General features: G+C 43.4%; 1 protein-coding gene across 1 annotated transcript in view; it reads right to left on the bottom strand.

Moving 5' to 3' along the window:
* The window catches only part of LOC126204409 (fructose-bisphosphate aldolase-like), a 63,156-nt gene extending 51,956 nt beyond the window's left edge, over positions 1-11,200 (bottom strand). The window contains exon 1 of the mRNA XM_049938786.1: positions 11,044-11,200. The gene's annotated coding sequence lies outside the window, so the exon portion shown is untranslated. The remainder of the gene's footprint in view (positions 1-11,043) is intronic.
* Between the last annotated feature and the right edge of the window lie 2,290 nt (positions 11,201-13,490).

The following is a 13,490-nucleotide window of genomic DNA, read 5'->3' as shown; positions in this document are numbered from 1 at the left end:
TAAATTCTGGTGCAGTTATACACATCACATTTGGACATACGTGAAAAGTTTGAAGTGAACTGAATATTTTGGCAATCGTAATGCATTCCTTCGCTTTCCTTGTGGCGTGGAAGCTGGCCATATATCAAGAAAGTAATTTAGACTGCTTCGCGTCACGAACGTAGCGTGCAAAATCAGCGACTGAAGGTGAACTGACGTTAGGAAACGTAACCCCGGCTATCTATTAAGAACGGATCTACGAGAAACTGCCTCCGGCTGTGACGTTTTTGCTAGGAATGTGTATTCGACTAAAAATATTCCGCTGGAATAAATATTTTTCCTCCACGACCATCGTTTGCTGCAGGGGAGAGGGCAGACCACGATGAAAGTAAAATGTTGATGTGTTCCCTAGTTGGAAATTGATGCTAAAACTCTGAGTATGATCACCAAAATTAATTTTTGTCCGTATAACATGAGAATCTTCCAACCTTTAACCAAGAAAACGCCCGAAGACGGAGAGTATAGGAAATATTGACAACATTATATACAACACAAATGAGCTATATTCTGTAACTGCCTAAGACTTCCACGGCCAGTTTTACTTTGATTAAAATCCAGTTGGGCATTAGGCTGCATCATTATATAACAACTAGTATTCCACCACGACGCTGACTGATTCCCCAAAGGAATTTATACAAGTTATATTTCGTTAAAACAACACTTTTCTGTGAGTTTACAAATTTCTGTCAGTACTGATAGAGAGCAACCCTGAAAAGTCCGAATGAAATTTGATTATGTTATGGAATGAGAGGGCTTGCTCCAGAAAATTATTAACAGAGTCGTTACATTGTTTTTAGTCGCCATTCCGTTTTTACGGATTCCTAAATTCAGTGGGCCTCGTGTCCCTCAGTATAACTACTTGTTCGATGATTTTCATTTAGCAGTCCCATTTGAAGGGCGACGACGTACTGAAAAGTAATACCTTCGAATTTTTTATTCTGTTCTCAATATCGATAGAGATATTACTCGGTCGACTTTTCTCCTTCGCTGATGCAACTTGCAATCCTCTGCCGCTAGAGGGCTCCAAATTGTAGCGTTTAACACGGCCGTATGCAACGTAATAACGCCCGTATGTGTGAAACAGCGTGCTGTAATCGAGTCTGAACCGTAGAAGAGTTCGTCCACACGTGGACCACCCTGTCCTTCAGCATGACAATGCCGGACCACTCGCCAACCTTGCGCCACCTGCTACAGTGCGACGACTTGGGTTGGCTGTCATCCATCATCCCCCGTACAGTCCCGACTTGGCACCATCCGATTTTCGCATTTTCCAAAAAATTGAAGAACACCTTCGAGCATTTCAGTTTGATAGTGATGAAGCGCTGCAAGCAAAGGTGAGGTTGCGACTCCATCAACAAAGTCAGACATTCTACACTGACGGTATCAAGCAACTGGTCTCTCGTTGGGAGAAATGTGTTCTTCGCCAGGGAGACCACACTGAGAAATAAATATGTAGACATGAAGAATAACGATGTAGAATATTAATTAAGTTTGTTTCATTCAAAAAGCTTCAAGCGTTTTCACATAAAAAATGCATTACTTTTTACCAAGCCCTCATAATAGCCTGTGTCAAAAATATGGTTCGAATTGTTGTTATTTTGAACGATTTCAACATCTAGATAGGATTTTCGGTCAATATTGTGACAAAATATCTGACACTGCTATGTAATTAAAGCTTAAATATAATAAAATTTTGCCGGCCGCGGTGGCCGAGCGATTCTAGGCGCTTCAGTCCGGAACCGCGCGAGTGCTACGGTCGCAGGTTCGAATCCTGCCTCGGGCATGGATGTGTGTGATGTTCTTAGGTTAGTTAGGTTTAAGTAGTTCTAAGTTCTAGGGGACTGATGACCTCAGATGTTAAGTCTCATAGTGCTCAGAGCCATTTTTTTATAATAAAATTTTAAGATTTGGTCACGTGATCGAAAACGTTCCATTATCGTCTGAAGCTCTGGTGATGTCTGAAGCTAGGAGTATTACGAAGCTACACCTGTGTTATAGAAGCGTTAGCCAAAGCTGCTTGCGTTGTTTCGAACTTTTCTGCAAAGAGTTGAGTTATTTAGTGATAGAAAAAATATTTACAACTTCTAAGTAAAGGAATTTTGTGACGACTGATAGTTTAAATCTTCCAAAAGTCAAATACCCTTTGGTCATTTATGCCAAGTAGGGAGTGTTCCGGTAGGGCGTGAGGAAGAAATTTATCTAATAACGGATTTTCAGAGTTATATAATGGAGTAGCATTTTAGCGAAATAAACTGTTTGCCAGGGAAAATGAAAGAACATCAAGTAAGAATCAGACGAGCACGACACGAGTTCAACGTATGACTATCGTTAATGTAAATAATGGATTAAAAAGGCGTGAGTGAAAGAACGAAGACGAGGGCTGGACGTCCTGTAGACGACGTAGTCACAGAGATGGAAGGCTCGACAGGCATGGTATAGACAGTTTTGACTTACGTGCTTCAGGAAATCTTGTAAAGCTTAAACGAGGATGTATGGCCGGGAGGGAGATTTCAGCCGTAATCGTTCCGGAGACCAGGAGTTGCTTTAACCACTGTATTTTATCGTTTACTTACCGATTGAAAGCACCTTGGTAATGACATAAAACGATCATTCAGTGACGACTGAGTGACCGTAGTGAAAGTCGCTAACGCACACCTGTTCGGTGGTGGTAGACTTCGAGGTAGCATGTTCGAATCCTGGTGGTGTACGAAATTTTTTAGCGCTTACTTGGCTGGAAAGTGGAAGAGATATGTTGGTCTACAGTTCGTCGTCATTAAATTATGAGCCTCACACAGTCTTGGATTAAACTCCTAAAATCTGCGCAGTGACCCGTGGAGGGGGGGGGGGGGGGGGGGCACGTGACGCTTTTGATGGCCTCCTGTGCGCAAACCGGAACGAGTAGTCCCGTATGCCGGCACTGGGGCCACGCTCCCCTTTTCCTGTCATCGTCGGCATCAATAGACACATTAGATTTGTACTCATCTCGGTCACACACATACGACAGGTATACGACACTCTCAAACCGCGGAGAAATGGCGCCACTGAGGCAAGGAAAGAAAGTAGACCTCCCGATGAGAATGCTCCAGCTACCACTCAGGGTCCCACAGTCAACAACACCAAATGAGTTTATTTCAAAACCAGACGCTTCACGCCACAGTTGTTTCGTAACAGTCACTTTTAAATCAGAGACAGAAGTGTTTTAGAGCCGCCACACCAGGCGTACATCGTCACACACGGATCTTGTGCTGACACTTCAAAAATTGTCCTTGCCCTGAAGCTGCTTTCGAGGCAAACGTCCCGCAGTTGGTCTGTTACGCAACGCAACGATTTATACTGCCGCCGCAGCCTTTATCGTGGGGCGCTGTTCCAGTAAACAGCAGAACAATCCGAGCAGACCCTCCGTAAACGCCGCGGCAGGACTAAACAGCGGCACGCCACATTCTGCCCACGTGAGGGCGCCCTCTAACGCAGATCGTTCCCTCCCAACAACCAAGGAACTCACCTGAGTGATAACATGGGGATAACGTCAGGCGTGGATACGGGAGAGGGTGGGAGGTCAGAGGGGTGGCGGCACACTTTGCTACACGCCCCTACCCCTATCTCACCCCAAATACACAGCTGTTGCTGTGGTCTTCAGTCCAGAGACTGGTTTGATGCAGCTCTCCATGCTACTCTATCCTGTGCAAGCTTCTTCATCTCCCAGTACTTACTGCAACCTACATACTTCTGTATCTGTTTAGTGTATTCATCTCTTGGTCTCCCTCTACGATTTTTACCCTCCACGCTGCCCTGCTGTACTAAATTGGTGATCCCTTGATGCCTCAGAATATGTCCAACCAACCGATCACTTCTTCTAGTCAAGTTGTGCCACAAACTCCTTTTCTCCCCAATTCTATTCAATACCTCCTTATTAGTTTTGTGATCTACCCATCTAATCTTCAGCATTCTTCTGTAGCACCACATTTCTAAAGCTTCTATTCTCTTCTTGTCCAAACTAGTTATCGTCCGTGTTTCACTTCCATACAAGGCTACACTCCATACAAATACTTTCAAAAAAGACTTCCTGACACTTAAACCTGTACTCGATGTTAACAAATTAAATTTCTCTTCTTTAGAAACGCTTTCCTTGCCATTGCCAGTCTACATTTTATGTCCTCTCTACTTCGACCATCATCAGTTATTTTGCTCCCCAAATAGCAAAACTCCTTTACTACTTTAAGTGTCTCATTTCCTAATCTAATTCCCTCACCATCACCCGACTTAATTCGACTACATTCGATTATCCTCGTTTTGCTTTTGTTGATGTTCATCTTATATCCGCCTTTCAAGACACTGTCCATTCCGTTCAACTGCTCTTCCAAGTCCTTTGCTGTCTCTGACAGAATTACAATGTCATCGGCGAACCTCAAAGTTTTTATTTCTCCTCCATGGATTTTAATACCTACTCCGAATTTTTCTTTTGTTTCCTTCACTGCTTGCTCAATATACAGATTGAATAACATCGTGGAGAGGCTACAACCCTGTCTCACTCCATTCCCAACTACTGCTTCCCTTTCATGTCCCTCGACTCTTATAACTGCCATGTGGTTTCTGTACAAATTGTAAATAGCCTTTCGGTCCCTGTATTTTACCCCTGCCACCTTCAGAATTTGAAAGAGAGTATTCCAGTCAACATTGTCAAGAGCTTTCTCTAAGTCTACAAATGCTAGAAACGTAGGTTTGCCTTTCCTTAATCTAGCTTCTAAGAGAAGTCGTAGCGTCAGTATTGCCTCACGTGTTCCAAGATTTCTACGGAATCCAAGCTAATCTTTCCCGAGGTCGGCTTCTACCAGTTTTCCCATTCGTCTGTAAGGAATTCGCGTTAGTATTTTGCAGCCGTGACTTATTAAACTGATTGTTCGGTAATTTTCACATCTGTCAGCACCTGCTTTCTTTCGGATCGGAATTATTATATTCTTCTTGAAGTCTGAGGGTATTTCGCCTGTCTCATACATCTTGCTCACCAGATGGTAGAGTTTTGTCAGGACTGGCTCTCCCAAGGCCGTCAGTAGTTCTAATGCAATGTTGTCTACTCCCGGGGCCTTGTTTCGACTCAGGTCTTTCAGTGCTCTGTCAAACTCTTCACGCAGTATCGTATCTCCAATTTCATCTTCATCTACATCCTCTTCCATTTCCATAATATTGTCCTCAAGTGCATCGCCCTTGTATAGACGCTCTATATACTCCTTCCACTTTTCTGCTTTCCCCTCTTTGCCTAGAACTGTGTTTTCATGTGAGCTGTTGATATTCATACAAGTGGTTCTCTTCTCTCCAAAGGTCTCTTTAATTTTCCTGTAGGCAGTATCTATCTTACCCCTAGTGAGATAAGCCTCTACATCCTTACATTTGTCCTCTAGACATCCCTGCTTAGCCATTTGCACTTCCTGTCGATCTCATTTTTGAGACATTTGTATTCCTTTTTGCCTGCTTCATTTACTGCATTTTTATTTTCTCCTTTCATCAATTAAATTCAATATTTCTTCTGTTACCCAAGGATTTCTACTAGCCCTCGTCTTTTTACCTATCTAATCGAAAACATCCAGACATCTCAATGTAATGTGGAGTTGACCTCAAGACGTCACCCGAGGCAGACCTGTCAGCATAAAAGGAGGTGGGGACTATTGTATTGTCAGTAGAGAACCAGGTGACTGCCGAATGGATGGGTCAAGAGAGCCCAGCGACTTCGAACGCGGACCAGTCAATGGATGCCACACGAGCGATAGGTCCATCAGGGACATTTCAACGCTTGTAAAGCTGCCCAAATCGACTGTTGGTGACGTGACTGTGAAGTGGAAACACGAGGGAACAACCAGAGCTAAACCAACCAGGACACGGCAGGTCTCACGTAATGACTGACAGCATGCGTCAAACATTGCGGAATGTGGGTGCAAAAAACTGGATGAAATCAGCGGAAGGAAGAGCTCGCGAATTCCAAACTGCTACCTGCTCTCCCACTAACAAAACTGCGGTGAGTGGGGTACAGTGATGGAGCAGCTCCTCGTAAGCCACACATTTGAGCAGTCAGTGTCAGGCGACGCCTGAGATGGTGTACAGGGCGAGGCCGCTGGATGCTACACGACTGCAAATGAGTGACTTTTAGTGGTGAATCACGCTATGCTGTGTGACATCCGATGGAAGTGTTTATGTTTGGCCAATTCCTGGAGAACGTTACTTACCCTCGTGTGTAGTGCCAACAGGGAAGTACTATGGAGACAGTGTTACGGCTAGGGGGGTGTTTTCTGCTATTAGGGTACAGTCCCCGTACTGCGTTTCAGAAAATGCTAAATGTGGAAAGGTGCACTATGTGATGAAAACTATCCGGACACCCCCAAAACCATACGTTTTTCGTATTAGATGCATTGTACTGCCCCCTACTGCCTGGTACTCCATATCAGCGACCTCAGTAGTCATTAGGCATCGAGAGAGAGAGAGAGAGAGAGAGAGAGAGAGAGAGAGAGAGAGAGAGCAGAATGGGGTGCTCCGCGGAACTCACGGACTGCGAACGTGGTCAGGTGATTGGATGTCACTTGTGTCATACGTCGGTACGCGAGATTTCCACATTCCTAAACATCCGTAGGTCCACGGTTTCCGATGTGATAGTGAAGTGCAAACGTGAAGGGACACGTACAGCACAAAAGCGTACAGGCCGACCTCGTCCGTTGACTCAGAGGCCGCCTGCAGTTGAAGAGGGTCGTAATGTGTAACAGGCACACATCGATCCAGACCATGACACAGGAATTCCAAACTGCATCAGGATCCACTGCAAGTACTATGACAGTTATGCGGGAAGTGAGAAAACTTGGATTTCATGGTCGAGCGGCTGCTCATAAGCCACACACCACACCGGTAAAATGCCAAACGACGCCTCGGTTGGTGTAAGGAGCGTAAATATTGGACGATTGAATAGTGGACGGTGCTGTTATGGTGTGGCCGTGTTTTTCGTGGAGGGGGCTTGCACCTTGTTGTTTTGCGTGGCACTATCACAGCACAGGCTTACATTGATGTTTTAAGCACCTTCTTGCTTCCCACTGTTGAAGAGCAATTCGTTATGGCGATTGCATCTTTCAACACGATCGAGCACCTGTTCATAACGCACGGCCTGTGGCGGAGTGGTTACCAGACAATAAGATCTCTGTAATGGACAGGCCTACACACAGTCCTGACCTGAATCCTATAGAACACCTTTGGGATGTTTTGGAACGCCAACTTCGTGCCAGGCCTCACCGACCGACATCGAGACCTCTCCTCAGTGCAGCCTTCCGTGAAGAATGGGTTGCCATTCCCCAAGAAACCTTCCAGCACCTGACTGAATGTATGTCTGCGAGAGTGGAAGCTGTCATCAAGGCTAACGATGGTCCAACACCATATTGAATTCCAGCATTACCGATGGAGCGCGGCACCAACTTGTAAGACATTTTCAGCGAGGTGTCCGGATACTTTTGATCACATAGTGTAGCTTCAGAATAAGGCCTAAGAAGCTCCATTCCAGTGAAACACACCACTAAAAAGCACTTTCTGAATTACATTTGCCACGCTCCTGTTGTCTTCCGTCCAAAGACTGCTCTGACGCTGCCCTCCGCGCTAGTGTATCCAGAGCGAGCGCCTTCACGCCCGGACAGCTGCTGCATCCCACGTCCACTTGAACTTGCTCTCCGTATTCATCTCTTGGTCCCCCTCTACAATTTTTACCTCCCTCAATTCTTCCTGTACTAAATTGCTGATTTCTTACTGTCTCATAATGTGTCCTATGAAGCCATTCCTTCTTTTAGTCATGTTGTGCCGCAAATTTTCTCCCCAGTTCTGTGCACTACCTCTTCATTAGTCACACGGTCTACCCATCTAGTCCTCAACATTCTTCTGTAGCAACGTATTTCGAAAATTTCAGCCTCTTCTTATCCGAAATGCTTATCGTCCACGTTTCACTTCCGCACAAGGCTTCACTCCAGACAAATACCTCGAGAACACACTTCCTGATAGATATACATTCTAAGAAAAAAGACGACGCACCACGAAGGAATTACCCGAAACGAACGGAAATCGGTAGATTACCCGAAACGAACGGAAATCGGTAGATGTGATGTACGTGTACAAAAAAAAAAACGAATTATTACAATTTCAGAAAGATTGGATGATTTATTCAAGCAGTTATTCGGTTGGCATTGATTGATAGAATTACTGGATGTTCCACGTGTTCTCGCGCAGCCTCTTGATGAGTAGATTTTTCATCTATCCAGTTACGTTACATTTTCAAAACTTGATTATTTTCGTTGATACAGCCAGCTAGGAAAGCATTTCTGAAAGATGTACGAGTATCCATCGAATATAAATTTGAAATTTTAGGAAGAAAGTCTTTGTCTGGAACTGTGATGTCTGACTTGCTGTGCGATGCCTAGATTTAGCAGAGCAGCCATAAACACCTCCCCATAAATTATTCGACAAGAGAGCCATAAAATCGTCGCCCGCCAAATTTCCTTCCCAATTCCCTCGAGTTTCTGGGTGAGGACGGCCTGCTACATCCCTTGTCCTGTTTCCATTGTGAGCGGATATCAACAAACTAGGTGCTGCAAGGTGCAATTGAGGCACAATCCGGTGTAAGGGATCCTCAGTGCAGACCACGTTCACGGCATGGGAAGATGTGTGTCGCCAGGGAACCGCTGAGAAACAGCTAGGATGGTGTTTTGGACGTCCTGGTGAAATCTAACGAGCTGTAACAGTAGGAGAGAAACGTCGATAATTTGGTATGAACTAGGAAATTTGAACGAAGGGTGACAGCTGTACCTGTATTACTAAACCGCTATCCCGGAAGCTGGAACCACGACCAGTTGCAAGTTGCCTATCTGGTGGTGACAGGGACAACAAAAATTGAATGTTCATTACCTCAAGTAATTGTTGATCGAATATAAAAATTTTAAATGTTTTCATGATCTGCTCGTTGGGAGGTACTATCTTACGTTCAAAGTTTAACAAAATAAGACAATTATTACACTATGCGTTTGTCTTGAGGCAACTTACCCGACGGTACGCACATTCCCGGGCTTCCTTCATCCGGTGTTTGTGAATGAGAGCTGTCAGTGACTTGCAACAAATTAACACATAATTTCAAACTTTCACGGAACTTTTTCTCACTGACCCCCCCCCTTCCCCCTTCCCCGAAGAATAATGATACTGAAAAACACTTTTCATGTTCATGTAGTCAAATTCAGCAACAGGCATGACGATTTAATTTATTACTTCTTTACTACCAACTCTATTCGCAACACATTTTGCCGACAGTACCCGCAAATACACGGAATACACCTGCAAAACTATACCATTGTACGACACATAGTTCAGGAGACAATTATGACGCCATAAACATTGAGATGCGTGAAAAACTAGCTTCAGCTTAAAATGGAGGGCAAATTACCCAGACTACATTCATCCGGTGTTTCATAATGAGAGCACTTAGCGACTTCCAAGAAATTTTGAAATTCATATCGGGTCTCTGGCCGGAACACAACGGCATCTTGACACAATATTTGGGCTGTCCACCTCGCCGCCATCTTGAGGTGAGTAAGCCGTCGCACTAACTCGTCGGAACTCAAATCAAACCGCTCAGCCGAAATATTGTGTCAGGATAACGTTTCTTTCCGTCTGATAATCCGATATCAGTATCATAAATTACTACGCCGAGAAAGTTTACGGAACCATAAACTTCGTACACAATTTCAGACCTTTCCTATACGCCCTCTTCCACGGTTAAAGTCAAATATTTAACACATTTACTCGTTTGTAAAGTAATCAGACCTCTGAAGGTGTTTTGCACGTGGGAGTTCGATTCTTAAATGAATCGGGAGTTTACGGATCTCTTACTAATACCTCAAAAGGGAGGAAAACTGATGTCCCGAAGGTGTGAATTTGAGCATTTATGGTTTGCCTTCAGTAGTCTGGTTTCCAGAAGCGATTCTTTCAATGTTTTTTGCTTGATTAATCCACTATTATGGCGTGAAGTACCGTTTTCTGACCGTGTATTTTCTGATAAGTAGCATGTATGACATGTGAAGTTGTCAGAATGTGTTCCCACCGTGAAGATGATCAATGATCGAAATCCGCTGTGAATAAATATACTGTAAGACAGCACGTTCTGTACCATGCAGTTCTACTAGTATATCGATGCTGTAGACAGCCGCCTGGAAAAAATTTTTGTTCCAGAAGCCATTAACTAGGCCTGATACGACAGCAGCCTCACTACACAGTTTGGCTCTTGGCGTCAGCAACACAAAAGTAACAACTGCAAAATGTAGTATTAAATGAGAGTTGAAAGTTGACTAGAAATAACAGAAGTGTTTGAAATGTAATATTTCAGAAGAAGGCCAAAGATTAATTGGGTAGATCGGATGACCATTGAAGAAGTACCGAACGAAAGCGGACAGAATTTGATTATAAGAAGGAGTAGGTTGATAGCACACGACCTGGGGAGTCAGCGGAAAGCTGGTTTGGTAACGGAGTGAAGTGTGAGGGTAAAAATGGTAGAGGTAGACCTACGATTGAAAATAGTCTGCAGGTTCAACTGGGTGCAGCTAGCAGTAGATTGGTTCAAATGGCTCTGAGCACTATGGGACTTAACATCTATGGTCATCAGTCCCCTAGAACTTACAACTACTTAAACCTAACTAACCTAAGGACAACACACAACATCCAGTCACCACGCTAGCAGTAGATATGCAGGATTGTGTAAAGTGGACAGCTGCGTCAAATCAGTATTTAAACTGAAGGCTACAGCGTCAACATCAATACAATCGAGAGCTACTCCGGTTGCCAGTCATCTAGTTTTTAACGGTAGGAAAATCAACACATTTCAGTTTTTTAAAAGAAACAAGTAATCTGATAGTGAGACGTAATTTACAAGGCTCTCCTTGAAGAGTGTCCAAAGAGTCAGTACTTCCTCATCACGTGACCGATAACAAGCAATGTTCAACAACGTACCTGGGCCGTGTCCTGCTGATGTGCGTAAGTCAGACGCCTGCCTCAAACTGCGTCATTCGGATCTCGTACGAGGCTCTAATACAGACGTTCTGTTACATCACAGCCCATGGTGTTTCGTAAGGTCAGCCCCTTCTGCTCCAAACCAGACGACTCCGTTGTTTTTCTGGCGCCACCGTCTTATCTCGCGAAGCGGCAGCGAACCTAAGACGACCGTACGAGCTTCAAGTCTTCTATTCGTTTCTCAGTAAACACCGTCCTTCACTGCTAGCGGACAGCTGTACACACCGTGAGGCCGTGCTGTGTCAAGAACTCTATTTATATAATCAGTGCAAGTTAAGACTGCTGCTATCCGCTATTTCGCACAGTGACATCACTTTTGGTCTTTCCTTCCACCTGGTTTACATTCAGTTTATTTGTCTCGGTCTTTGGCAATTATCCATTCTAGTCATTTGCATAGTCGAAAGTGAGGCTCGACTAGAACAAATAATCACATAACATTCCTACTTTTACCTCTTCGTCTCTGCTCCACAATTCACCACGCGTTCGTGCCCTTTAAAAGGCACCCTGTGAAATTTGCGGCAAGAGAAGGTCGAGGAAAGGTCCAGTAATCTCCACATCTGAACTCCATAACTTACGCGGCAGATAGGAGAGAAGAAGACTCACACGTGGTTTATTTATTTATTTACACGTCAAGTTCCGTAGGAACAAATTCAGCAGCAAATTTCCAAGGTCATGGAATGTGTCAGTACATGAAATTAGAACGTAAAAGTAATTACAGATAGAAATAAAATGTTTACTAACACAAGAAAAGTCAAGACATAACTTCAAGTAAACGCAATTAACGAAATAACATAAGAATCAGCTTAATTTTTCAAGGAACTCCTCAACGGAACAGAAGGATTGACCCATGAGGAAACTCTTTAGTTTCGAATTGAAAGCGCGTGGATTACTGCTAAGGTTTTTGAATTCTAGTGGTAGCTTACTGAAAATGGATGCAGCAGTATACTGCACACCTTTCTCTACAAGAGTTAAGCAAGTCCGATCCAAATGCAGGTTTGATTTCTGCTGACTATTAACTGAGTGAAAGCTGCTTATTATTGGGAATAAGCTAATATTGGTAACAAGAAATGCAGTAAGGAATATATATGTTGAGAGGCCAATGTCAAAATACCCAGACTCGTGAATAGGGGTCGACAAGAGGTTCGTGAACTCACACCACTTATTGGCCGAACCACCCCTTTCTGGGCCAAAAATATCCTTTTAGAATGGGAAGAGTTACCCCAAAAATATAATACCATACGGCAAAAGCGAATCAAAATAAGCAAAGTAGACTAATTTTCGTGTCGAACGATCACTCACTTCAGAAAGCTTTCAAATAGTAAAAATGGCAGCATTAAATCTTTGAACAAAATCATGAATGTGGGCTTTCCACGACAGTTTACTATCTATCTGAACACCTAGAAATTTGAATTGTTCAGTTTCACTAACCATATGCCCATTCTGTGAAATTAAAACGTCAGTTTTTGTTGAATTGTGTGTTAGAAACTGTAAAAACTAAGTCTTACTGTGGTTTAGCGTTAGTTTATTTTCTACTAGCCATGAACTTATGTCATGAAGCACTATTTGTAACCGAGCCAATGTCGCACACAACATCCTTTACTACAGCTACTGTCTTCAACAAACAGAAATATTTTAGAGTTATCCACAATACTAGAGGCCATGTCATTTACATAAATAAGGAACAGGGTGGCCCCAACACTGATCCCTGGGTCACATCCCCCCCCCCCACTTGACCGTACCCCACTCACACCCCACATCACAGCCATTCTAAACACTGTAAATAATGACATTTTGCTGTCTGTTGCTAAAGTAAGAAGTGAACCAATTGTGAGCTACTCCCCGTATTCCGTAGTAGTCCAACTTCTGGGACAATATTCTGTTATCAACACAAAAGGCTTAGTTAAGTAAAAAAATATGTCTAGCATTCGAAACCTTTTGTTTAACCCATCCAGTACCTCACAGATAAAAAAAAATTATAGCATTTTCAGTTGTTAAATTACTTCTAAAGCCGAACAGTACATTCGATAGCAAATCGTGTGGTATAAAATGATCAATTATCCTTACATACACAGCCTTTTCAACAACTTTAGCAAACACTGATGGCATAGAAATAGGTGTAAAATTGTCTACATTATCCCTTTCTCCCTTTTCATAAAGCGGCTTTACTACTGAGTACTTCAATCGTTCAGGAAACTGACCATTTCTAAAGGAAAAGTTACAAATACGGCTAAATACAGGGCCAACATGTGCATCACACTACTTTAATATTATGCTAGGCACTCCATCATATCCATGAGAGTCCTCAGTCTTCAGTGATTTAGTTATTGACTCAATCTCCGCCTTGTCTGTATCACAGGGGACTATTCCAGACATCAATTTCGGAAAGG

The sequence above is a fragment of the Schistocerca nitens genome, chromosome 9 (genome assembly GCF_023898315.1).
Source record: "Schistocerca nitens isolate TAMUIC-IGC-003100 chromosome 9, iqSchNite1.1, whole genome shotgun sequence".
Classification (NCBI taxonomy): domain Eukaryota; kingdom Metazoa; phylum Arthropoda; class Insecta; order Orthoptera; family Acrididae; genus Schistocerca; species Schistocerca nitens.
The sequence above is the reverse complement of the archived record's forward strand: the minus strand, read 5'-3'. Positions and strand labels throughout refer to the sequence as shown.